Source organism: Megascapheus bottae, chromosome 5, assembly GCF_031878675.1.
Source record: "Megascapheus bottae isolate mThoBot1 chromosome 5, mThoBot2.hap1, whole genome shotgun sequence".
Classification (NCBI taxonomy): Eukaryota; Metazoa; Chordata; class Mammalia; order Rodentia; family Geomyidae; genus Megascapheus; species Megascapheus bottae.
In genome coordinates, this window is record NC_143513.1 from 19,483,528 (window position 1) to 19,496,515 (window position 12,988).

Consider the following 12,988-nt stretch of genomic DNA (forward strand, 5'->3'; position numbering starts at 1 on the left):
GTTTAAGCATCTGGTAGAAATCATTCAAGTCCTTTAAAATGATGCTACCTAAATGAGCCACTTAGAACCTTCAAATTCTAAGTGGTTACTGATTCAACTGAACTATACTTTAACCAAACATAGCAGTACCTACAGAAACTAGAAATTTTGCCTAAACCTATGCTTTCCAGACCAGAAATTAAACTCCAAATCTATTCAATTAAACCGAGTAGTGATATATTGAGTATGTTTTATACACAGCATTGGACTTGATACTATGAAGAAGAAAAATGTGTCAGTGCTTCAAAGAGCTTTGGATCCAAGTGGAATGAATGAGGTGAATCCATCAAATAGTAGGAAGCAATGTGTTGTAAAGTATGAGTAAGAACCCAGTTTTTTCTTGCACCTATAGTACCTGTTGATGTTTCTTTATAACTGCTCCTATGGCTTCTTTAAAGCTTTCTGTCTCCAATGACAGTACTCTAAGAATAAAGAATACATCTATCCCCAATGAGACAAAAGGAAAGGATAATTTTGGTTGACTTAACCCCATCAGGACCCAGCCCATGATCAGGAGTGGATCTGACTCACTAAATGTCAATCATTGTGACAATCAAAATCTCCCTACACATTTTCAGAAACCTCTAATAGATTTAGGTTATTAACTTAAACCTTTAATAGGTTTAGGTTACTAGTCAAGTAACCTAGTGAATTACTGACATTTAAAAAAAAAAGCTGGGCTCAGGTCTTTAATCCTAGCTACTCAGGAGGCTGAGATCTGAGGACCCAGGTTCAAAGCCAGCCCAAGCACTAAAGTCCGTCTCTGTGGCTCAAGGGGTAGGGCAGTAGTCTTGAGCTGAAGAGCTTAGGGATAATACCCAGGCTCTAGGATAAGGGAGTAGCCTTGAGCTGAAGAGCTTAAGGACAGTGCCCAGGCCCAGAGTTCAAGCCCCATGATCAGAAAACACACACACACACACCACACACACACACACACACACACACACACACACACACACACACACACACGTGTTACTGGTGGCTCATTCCGGTAATCCTAGCTACTCAGAAGGCTGAGATCTGAGGATCCTGGCTCAAAGCCAACCTAAGCAGGAAAGACCATGAGATTCTTATCTCCAATTAACCAGGGGAAAAAAAGTCAGAAATGAATTTGTGGCAACTCGTAGGATGCTATCCTTCAGCAAAACAGCTCAAGGACAGGGCTCTGAGTTCAAGCCCCAGAACTGGCATCTCTACCTTCCTAAACTACCAAAAACTCTCAGCTGCAACATATTAGAGAATGAGCAAAAGATAATTTGACGATATGACTACAATATCCATTATAGGGTCATCATTTCTATACTGGATATGAGAAATCAAAGGCTCACAAAGTTCAGGTAACTTTTTCAAAGTAACACATCGATCAAAGGCAAGTCTCATCCTCATTTATTTATATTACAGGAACCTAATGCCATTGAGAAGTTTGCAAACTTGATGCTTTATATAAGCTGAGCACATACATATCCAAAGTTATGTGTGAACTTCTGTACACTTCAAATACTGTGATCTGTATTCCCTCTATTCTAAAGTGCTATGAGTCAATGGAGGACTGGTTGTGGTTGTTTACGGTGTGTGTGTGTGTGTGTGTGTGTGTGTGTGTGTGTAACAGAATAAGCTTTTCTTGACTATCTTTCAGTCTTAAGTTGCCTTTGGGGAAAATCAGAAGTCAGCTTGTTTGCAATTATGATATATTTGCTCTTAAAACATGACATATGATGGGAGTTTGGCCTAGTGGTAGAGTGCTTGCCTAGCATGCATGAAGATCCAGGTTCAATTTCTCAGTGCCACATATATAATAAAAGCCAGAAATGGTGCTGTGGCTCAAGTGGTAGAGCTCTAGCCTTGAGGAAGCCCAAGGACATTGCTAAGACCCTGAGTTCAAGCATCAGGACTGGCAAAAAAAATATTACATATGAATTAGATATGATCCACAAAGGTAGAATATTTGAGCATACTTAATAGGAACTCAGCCCCAAATCACATGAGTTGGGCTTTTTAGTCAGCAAGCCTGAATTATCCCACCTTCTCTATCCCTGTCTCATTCCTCTCCCACCCTGCTCTGATAGAGATTCCTCTGTAATTGCGTTTCTAGAATCATTCTACTCTTGCACACCTTCTTCCCAAAACACACTCAAGGTCAGGAAAGCCTTCTCCACACTCCACGCAGGTCAGATCTCAAAAATCTTGTTTCCTAAGAGTCACCAGCTCCACTGATAAACAGGAAAGAGAAAGCAGTTTATTTATTGTGCCTAATCCACCCTAACACACCTGCTAAAGACAAATGTTTCCTAGGGGAAAAAAAAAAGCTGTTTTTTGCTTGGCCTTTTGACTTCTGTCTTTTTTTCATTTATTCTACAGGTAAGTTTGAAGTTGGTTCAAATGGTATCTATCATATCTGCAAAGTATACCATGTACCCCTACATTTTTATACGTGCATTCATCAGCCCTCTAGGAATACATAGATCACGGAAGTGCTAAATAATTGGGTGCAATACCAGAAGGAACTACATCTTAAAGCTGATGTCCAGCTCTCTCGCTTTGTTTGTAGATTTGTTTCTCATAATTGCAGAACTGATGAGCCTGCACATAGCAGGTAGGCAGTCAGGGAAGACTCCATAGAGGAGAGATGATTAGGCTGCTCTCTCATCTCAGGTGAGCAGCAGGAAGAGTACATTTCAGGAAAGTGGAAGGTAGCAAGAAGGCAAGTCACACAGGGCCACATAGATAGTATCACTGTTGCTTCAAACCTGAAGTCTGGCTGTAAAGGTATGCAAACTGGCAAAGGCCAAGTCAGAAAGGCTTGAAATGGGAGCCACTGAAACATGTTGATTTTCTTTTTCTTTTTCTTTTTTTTTTCCAGTTCTTGGGCTTTTTCCTTAAGACTAGCACCACTTGAGCCACAGTACCACTTCCAGCTTTTCTATCTATGTGGTGATGAGGAATCGAACCTGGTCCTTTGCGTATGCTAGGCAAACACTCCACCACTAGCCCAAACTAGGTTTTCTTAATTAATGTTTTTTTTTAATTAGTAGAAAAATGTACATCTCAAGTATGACATTATATAGTGAGTTACACATGGTGTTCCCCTGTGGAGTGGCTAACTTGAGCTAATTAACATAAATATCTCCTTATTTTGTGGCAAGAACATTTGAAATGTAGTCTCTAAGTGATTTTCAAGAATATAGTATGTTTACAAGAGGGATGAGTGAGAATGCTGAAAGGAGTGACATTTGTCAAGATACTCTGTATTCAAAAACTACTTTATTAAGCAAGTCTGTTGTACAACTACTTAAAGATAGTAAAAAATAACTTTTTTAGTAAAAATACTTTTAAGAAAAAACATAATATGTTGCTAATCATGCTGTACAACTGATTTCCTTTACTTACTCTTCCTAACTGAAATTTTTAAATTTTCATTAATTTATTTAGTTTACCAATCCTGGCTTGAGCTCAGGGTGCAGGCACTGTCCTTGAGTTTTCTCAAGGTTGGTGCTCTACCACTTGAGCCACAGCACCAATTCCACCTTCTCCTATGTACATGGTACCAAGGAATTGAACCTAGGTTTTTGTGCATGGTAGGCAAGCACTCTACCATTATGACAAACTCTCAGCCCTTCTAAATGAAATTTTGTGTCCTCAATATTTCCCCCAGCAACCCTATGAGTTATTTTGAATCAGAAAATAACACAATCTGATCTAGTGTCTGACGTAGGCATTGAAAACCAATGAAGGAGATGAACAGGGAAGATTTAGGACATATTGGTCAGGCTAAGATGGAGTGTGGCCTTGGGAAATGACGGTGCAAGAGGAAGAAACTGAGGAGAAGTTAGTGAGGCAAAACTCACAGGGAAGGGGAGAAGACACTTTTCCTCATGAACACATAGAACAGAACACAGGAAGGAAGGTAAGGCAGATATGGAAAAGAGGAGAACCTGAGGGGAGTTAGTGATGCTGTAGGCCATGTAAGTGGAGCCACCCCAGGAAGAGTGCCTGGTGTCAAGCGTTCTGTCCAAGATTGTTCTGCGATAAACACATGTGGGCCACACCCATAAAGATATGAAAGCAGAAACTGAAGGCCACAATGACAAATTTCCCCAGAGAGAGTGTGTGGAGGAAAGATAAAAAGATGGCCCAGAATGGATTTCTGAGAACACATGAAGATGTCATCTACAGACTCTGAGACAAACAGTAAATGTGGCCAGCTTCTCCTTTGGATTCTTACATTGTTTCTATTCAGACAATGTAGGTGTGGACAAATCAGACCAGTAAAAACTTGTTCCTTACTATAGTGAAGAATCTAATATATGAATACAGTCAATAATTATAGCAAATTGGGAGCTGGGGATATACCTCAGTGGTGAAATGCATATACATATATATATGATGTGTGTAAGGCTCTGGGTGTGAGTTATGACGTCAGGAAAAAAGTGTATGTTTTTGAGCTTCCTCTGCTCAAATCGAGGGATAGCATGTTTGCCTTGTAGCTATGTGGCACTATTTGCTCATTTGCTTAGTCCCTGTGCATTACTGTGCAAAGGTAGCATCAGAGAAAGACAAAGAAGGATTTGTCCCCTCCTCCAGAAATGCAGACTATGAAGGAGGTGATCTGAGAATCAGAAATTAAGCCAAATGACACAGTTTCCACAATCAGACAACTGAAGACAGAACAGAGATCTTAGTAATGTATGAGGAGAAAGACTTTTCCCTTTTTATTATAATCTCATGGGTGTGTACATGTGTACACACAGTCATGCACACAATTAACAGAACACATTTAAAACCCATTTCCTACTATGTTAGGATCTATAACATAGAGATAAGATAACTTATATAAATCTTGGTTTCTAAGTAGAAAGTTTTCCATTTGTAAGAAATTCGAGAATAGATGTGTTCTGATTATGTCATGGTAAATGGTTTCATGTGCAGAGTGGTTATTGGAAAAAAGCTGGACAGAATTCTATGACACAATGGAAATGTTTTGTATCATGATTTGAGTAGTAGTTACATGGGGGATACATACCCAGAAATTCTTCAGGTTGTACATTGAGACTTTGGCATTTTCCTATATGTAAATTCTGCATCAGTAATAACAGGCAAACATTCTTACAATACACAAGTACACCCATGTCAGATGGATACATCATTGGATTCATGCTGAAGGAAAGTAAAAAAAATAGCCAGTAGGTAAATGAAATCATAAAACTAACCCACAGGAAATCCAGGGAAGATGCAGAACTGGAGGACCCAGTGGTATTCTAGAGCTGAGGTAATGTAAGAAGGAGCAACAGTATAGGAAAATCAGACTCTGTGAGCATGGTGGAGTGATAGCAGGGTGAAGTAAACCTGATCAATGGCCAAGTCCAAGGTGAGGCCTTTGGTGGGAAAGGCTGGATGAGGAGGAGAGGATCATTAACACTGAGGAGGTCTACAGGGGAATGGAAGGATTTGCTATGTGGTCACTGAAGTTTCCCAAGAAGATAGCAGAAGGAAGACCTCAATATGTCTGGGAAAATGTCCAAGGAGATGAGCAAGAGCTAGAGATGATAACAAACCACTAAGTGATTTCTGACTGCTTTTTGATATGAATAAAGTGGGAAAATGAAGTAATATGTACAGTGGAGAAAGGGAGTTTGCATATAAAAACTAAAAATAGGGCCGTGAGTTTGGCCTGGAGGTACAGTGCTTGCCTAGTATGCACGAAGACCAGGGTTCATACAAAGGAAAAAAAAAAAACAGAAGGGGGGCTGAGGCTCAAGTGGTAGCGCTCTAGCTTTGAGAAAGTCCAAGGACAGTGTTCAGGCCCTGAGTTCAAGACCAGGACTGGCAAAAAAACACAAACAAACAACCAAAAAACTAAAAATGGTTATATTCTTGAGAAGAAAAGAATTGTTGGTATTAGGTCACTTCTTAGCTTCATGCTATTCAGCTACAAAGACTAGTCCTAACAACGTCACCCTACTATGACTAGCTTAAAAGCAGTGTCTCTTGTACCACCTAGGATACCATGAGTGTTTAGTACATGGAAGGAAGAAAGCAAAGAAAACATAGAGAAGGAACTAAATGCTGAAAATGTAAAAAAAACATAAAAACCACTTTTTTGAAAAAAACAAAAATTATAAACTACTGCACCTAAACCATATCATAGGCTATATGAAGCCTGTGAAGTTTTAATACTATGAATTACATTGTTAAGATATATATAGTTAGCAGTTAATGCAAGTGGAAGTACATCTATGGGAATTATCTCAGAGTAATTCTCAAATATCCAGAAAGACAGGGCCATCCAGGTACAAGAAGCTTTTAGAACCCTAAACAGATCAGACCAGAACAGGACATCCCACTGCCACATTATAATCCATACAAGATCAATAGAGATCAAGGAAAGGATCCTTAAAGTGGCCAGGGAGAAAAGAACAATCATCTACAAAGGAAAACCAATATGAATAATCATAAATTTCTCAGCAGAGATCATGCAAGCAAGAAGAGTTTGGAATGTTGTATGACATGCCCTAAAGACAAATAACTTCTAACCAAGAATACTGTATCCAACTAAGTTCTTATTCATAGCTGAGGGAAAAATAAAAACCTTCCATAGCAAGGAAAAACTGAAATAGTATATATCTACTAAACCAGCACTACAGAAAATTCTCAAAGATGTTTTACACATTGAAAACCAACAAAAACATGATATTGACAGAGAAATGGCACCTAAACAGAATACCAGGTAATTACAGCACAGATAGACAAGACACAGTCCCTAAGGAAATAGATAAAATGGCAGGAACTAACGAACACTTTTCAATCCTAATTCTCAATATCAATAGACTTAACTCTCCAATTAAATGACATAGACTGACTAGTTGGATCAGAAAACAAGATCCATCTTTCTGCTATCTTCAAGACACATCTTGCCCAAAAAAACATATTCTGAAAGTTAGAGGCTTGACTAAAACGTATCAAGCAAACATTCCTCATAAAAAAAACTTCAAACTAAAATTAGTGAGAAGAGACAATGAAGGTTACTACTTACTAATAAAGGGATCTCTTCTTCAGGAGGATATAACCATTCTAAATATCTGTAGTCCAGAAGCCAGAGCACCCAACTTTATCAAAGAAACTTTACTTACACTGAAAACACAGTGATTGTTGGTGACTTTAACACACCACTGTCACCTCTGGATAGAACAAGGCGGCAAAAACTCAACAGAGAAACCTCAGAACTGAACAAATGTATAGACCAACTAGACCTAACAGACATCTGCAGGTTATTCTATCCAGCAATACTAGAATATACAGTAGCACATGGAACATTTTCTAAAATAGATCTCATTTCTGGGCACAAAGCAAATCTGTGCAAATTCAGAAATACAAAAAGTATTCCCTATATTCTCTCAGACCGCAATGGTATAAAATTGGCCAAATGCCACCAAGGAAAATCCTATAACTCATGGAGATTGAACAACACATTTTTGAATCATTGAAGAGATATTGAAGAGATCAGAACAGAAATTCAACAGTTTATAGTATTTGACAAAAAGGAGCACACAAAATACCAGCTCCTTGGGACACAGCAAAGGCAGTACTCAGAGGAAAATTTATAGCTCTGAATGCCTACATTAACAAATTAGAGAAGTCTCTAACCAACAATTTAATGATTCACCTTAAGCTCTTGGAAAAAGAGCAACAAACCAAACCCAAACCCAGTAGAAGGAAACAGCTTATTAAAATTAAATCAGAATTAAATGAATTAGAATTAAAAAAAAAACCATAGACAAAATCAACAAAACAAGTAGTTGGTTCTTTGAAAAAATTAACAAAATTGACAGACCCTTAGCAAATCTTATCAAAAAGAGAAGAGAGCACAACCAAATAAACAAAATCAAGGACACAAATGGAAATATCACAAAACATCATGATCCAGAACATCATATGAGAATACTGTGCAAACTTTATGCCAACAAATTTGAGAATCTGGAAGAAATGTAAGAATTTCTAGCAAATATTATTATACCCCAACTAAACCAACAAAAGCTAAACCAATTATCCAGAATCATTTCAAGTAATGACATAGAAATGGCAATAAGAGACCTCCCATCCAAGAAAAACCCGGACCTGATGGATTCACAGCTGAATTTTATAAGGCCTTCAAAGCAGAACTCACACCAATACTCCTCAAACTCTTCAATGAAATTGAAAGTGAAAGTTCTCTACCGAACTCATTTTATGAAGCCACCATAACCCTCAACCCCAAACTAGACAGGGACTCATCAAAGAAAGAGAACTATAGATTCATTTCTTTGATGAACATTGATGCAAAACTTCTCAACAAAATACTGGCTAATCGTCTTCAAAATCTCATCCAAAAAATTATGCCCCCTGATCGAACAGGATTCATCACAGGGATGCAAAACCGGTTCAACATACACAAGCCAATTAATATAATTCATCACATCAACAAAAATGTTTTAAAAATTAAAAATTTTTCTGTTTATTAGTAGGTAGACAACTGACTAAGAGATGGACTGGCCAACTATCAAATGATGAAAGCATCAGAGGAAGTCACTATAATATCAGATTGAAATGAGGATGAGAGCCAATTGGTAATTGTATTATATTGAATGTCATCATTTGTGGGTGGGTGTCACAATTTCTGTCACTAATGGAGTGTAACCTAAAATACAACATCCTCATCACGCATCCTCATCATGCCTACTCTTGGCAAAGATTGTTCCTTAAAGTTTGCAAGCGAACCAAGTAAAATCTGGAATCAGCACATGTCCAGGCAAGAAGCAGAAGTTCAATCAATCTGTAAGCATTTCTTCTAGGAACTTAGATCACTACTGAGAAAAGGCTGTCTGGGTCAAACAAGGGAGAGGGTTGAGCAAGGCAAAAAGTCTGCCAAGAGTCTGGTTGGTAGGGAACCCATCTACTCCAATATGGTTTTATACTGTTCCTGGCTCAGTCCCTTCTTAAGTTATTCCCACTGTCTTTCTCTTATGGGTCTCATCAAGGCAGATTCTAATAAATAAAGGAATTAGAGATTAGCTAAAGTAGTTCATTTAAGTCCAACTATTCAAGGCATTGTAAAAAGAAGACAAGTAGGAGATCCAGAGACGCGATTGATAGACACGGTAGACATGCTTCTTCCAGGGAAACTTAGAAATCTTTTCTTTCAAAGCTATAGCTAGATACCTAGGTATGATTTCTTTAAGTACCCAGTAACCTTTATTTATAAATTATCATTAGCATAAATTAATTTACAAAGGATTTTACTATGATATTTATATACATGCAATATAATTTATTTCGATGGAATTCATCCCCTCTATGTCATAAATATCTGTGTTTTCAAAGGCACTGCATGTGATTCATAGAAGCATTAAACTATGGGAGCTATGGAGTGAAAACTACATATGGTTCTCCATATTTCTTTTAGCTTTTACAGTCATTAATGCAAGTTCCATTGTATTTATTAGGATTTGTTTTGGTTGGAGGTGGGGGTTAATTGGTCATGGGGCTTGAACTCAGTGCCTGGGTGATCTCCTTGAGCTCTTTCACTCAAGGTTAGTACTCTACCACTTTTGGCCACAGTGCCACTGCCAGTTTTCTGGTGGGTAATTGAAGATGAGTCTCATGGACTTTCCTGCCTGAGCTGGCTTTGAATCACGATCCTCAGATCTCAGCCTCCTAAGTAGGATTACAAGTGTAAGCCACCAGTTCCTAGCCTATTCCTATAAGTTTATAAGATACTGAGAAAAAAATCATTTATCATTATTAAAATATCATGTATTGTCCTATGGTAGCAGTGTGACTGGAAAATAATCAAACTTGTTATTTTTTTTGAATGTTGGCCTTTTTAGCTGAAAATAGAAATAACAATAACTTCATAGGATTGTTAGAAGAATTGCATCATGTACTAAATGAAGATTATGTCATGTTGATCACAAAATGGCAAACAGTTCCACCCCTATGCAGTTAAGACAACAGGGATGTGGAATGATTTTTAAAATGCCAATTTATTTCTTTTGTCTTCTTTTTTATTTTTTGCCAGTCCAGAAGCTTGAACTCAGGGTCTGAGCACTGTCCTTGGTCTTTCTCAAGGCTAGAGCTCTACCACTTGAGACACAGCACCACTTCCAGCTTTTTTCTGTGTATGTGGTAACAAGGAATCAAACCCGGGTCTTTGTGCATGCTAGGCAAGCACTTTACCACTAGGCCAAAGTCCCAGCCTGGAATGGTTTTACATGAGCAACAGCAAAGCTTTCATGGTTTTACTCAGTGAATAATCTTGTTACATCACTAAACTTGCAATAGTTTCCTCCACTCAACAGTCAATAATCCCAGAGAAAACTGAAATGAGGCAAGAATATTCACAACTACTGTGAGCATTGAACAATCAAGATATTCTATTGGTATTGAGATAACTATCACAAAAGAGGCCACAAATGGTATGAGAACAGTATTTGCTTTCAGAAATTCCAGTTCATAGCAACTGGAGTGGAGCTGAAAGATATAAAGTTTTCAAAGAGAGGATCCCCTATCAATTTGAGAAATGGAAATTCTGACCAAAGCTAATACAATTCCCTGCCAAGAGTCCTAACTAAGATTCCATTTGTATATAGCACAGTGTCTTACATTAACCACCAAGTCTATGGTCATATCAAGTAGTATTCATGAATATAAATAGGATAGATTGGCAAAGCAACCAGTACAATATATACAAAATGTAGAGGCTTTCTTCATTACAATAAAAAAATTTAAGAACAGCCAATTGTATGCATATCAGAGAAATATCCTATTCAAAAAATGCATTAAAACATAAAATACACAGAAATTAACCTAGAGGGAATGATAGATAGATAGATAGATAGATAGATAGATAGATAGATAGATACTTAGATAGATACTTAGATAGATAGACAGAATATCTATATATGTGTATATATATACATATATATGTAATACATTTATTCTCTATGTAATACATCATATCCTATAATTTAGTCCTAGGACTTGAGCTCAGGGTATGATGCTGTGCCTAAGTTTGTTTTGTTTGTTTGCTTGTTTGCTCAAGGATAGCACTTCACCACTTGAGCGACAGGTCCACTTGCAGCTTTTTGGTGGTTAATCGGAAATTAAGAGTCGCATGAACTTCTAGCCCAGACTAGCTTAGAAAGCATAGGATTACAGGTGTGAGCTGCTGAGAACTGGCTAATCTATGTTTTTAAATATATGGTTTAAACACAATTTTCAAAGAAGAAAAAGAAAGAATCTTGAGAAGAAAAAATTGCCTGAAATAAGTATAATACCTAAGAAACAGACATTGCTTTATTAAATGAGCAAGTCAGCTTTATTAAGCTATCAATTCTGTCTATAATAATTTCCACATTTCATGAAAACTTCAAAAATTTTAAAATATTTTCTAAAATTTGAAAAAAATCCCAAAATTAATGAGATGTGACAGATGAAAAATGAGAAAAAAGTAATAATAAAAATGGCAACTTCAGTGCCAGACAGTAAGATATATTTTAAAGCTTCCTCTTCGCCGCCAGACTTAAGCCGGGGCCCTGCGACTTGCCCAGCTCCGAGCTCCTTTTAGGCCACACCAGCCAGCTCTCAGTGTGCAAGTGCCGAGGGGGTAATGGCAGCTTCCTGTGTCCTCCTGCACACTGGGCAGAAGATGCCCTTGATTGGTCTAGGCGCCTGGAAAAGTGAGCCTGGCCAGGTAAAAGCAGCCATTACTCATAGGCTACCGCCACATTGACTGTGCTACTGTATACAGCAATGAGAGTGAGATTGGGGAGGCCCTGAAGGAGAATGTGGGACCAGGCAAGCCAGTCTCTCGGGAGGAGCTGTTTGTGACATCCAAGCTGTGGAACACTAAGCACCACCCTGAGGATGTAGAAGGTGCCCTTCGGAAGACACTGGCTGACCTCCAGCTGGAGTATCTGGACCTGTATCTGATTCACTGGCCTTACGCTTTGAGCGAGGAGACAATCTCTTCCCTAAGAATGATGATGGAACTATGCGCTATGATTCTACCCACTACAAGGAGACCTGGAAGGCACTGGAGACACTGGTGGCAAAGGGGCTGGTACGAGCACTGGGCTTGTCCAACTTCAGTAGTCGGCAGATAGATGATGTACTCAGTGTGGCTTCTGTAAGCCCTGCTGTGTTACAGGTGGAATGCCACCCATACCTGGCTCAGAACGAGCTCATTGCTCACTGCCAAGCACGTGGCCTGGAGGTGACTGCTTACAGCCCTTTGGGCTCTTCTGATCGTGCTTGGCGACATCCTGATGAACCTATCTTGCTTGAGGAACCGGTGGTCCTGGCACTGGCTGAAAAATATGGCAGATCTCCAGCTCAGATCCTGCTCAGGTGGCAGGTCCAGAGGAAAGTGATTTGCATCCCTAAAAGTGTCACTCCTTCTCGTATCCTTCAGAATATCCAGGTATTTGACTTCATCTTCAGCCCTGAAGATATGAAGCAGCTAGATGCCTTGAACAAAAATTGGCGATATATTGTACCCATGATTACGGTGGATGGGAAGAGGGTTCCAAGAGATGCAGGACATGCTCTGTACTCCTTTAATGACCCTTACTAGGATCACAGCTTGGCTTCCCTTCCAGGTCTTCAGCTAAGAAATAACTGCCTGCCACTCCCAGAAAGAGAGAGTCAATAAAGCCATTGGAACATCCACAAAAAAAAATAAATAAAATAAAGCTACCATAACCCAATATTAAGATTCTGTGAGTATAAAAGAATAGACAGGGCCGGGAGTTTGGCCTAGTGGTAGAGTGCTTGCCTAGCATGCACAAAGACCTGGGTTCGATTCCTTGGTACCACATACTTAGAAAAAGCCAGAAGTGGTGCTGAGGCTCAAGTGGTAGAGTGCTAGTCTTGAGAAAGTCCAAGGACAGTGCTCAGGCCCTGAGCTCAAGCCCAA

At 38.9% G+C, this 12,988-nt stretch overlaps 1 pseudogene; it reads left to right on the forward strand.

Moving 5' to 3' along the window:
• The first annotated feature begins 11,589 nt into the window (after positions 1–11,589).
• On the forward strand, positions 11,590–12,730 carry LOC150063062 (aldo-keto reductase family 1 member A1 pseudogene; annotated as a pseudogene).
• The last annotated feature ends 258 nt before the right edge of the window (positions 12,731–12,988 follow it).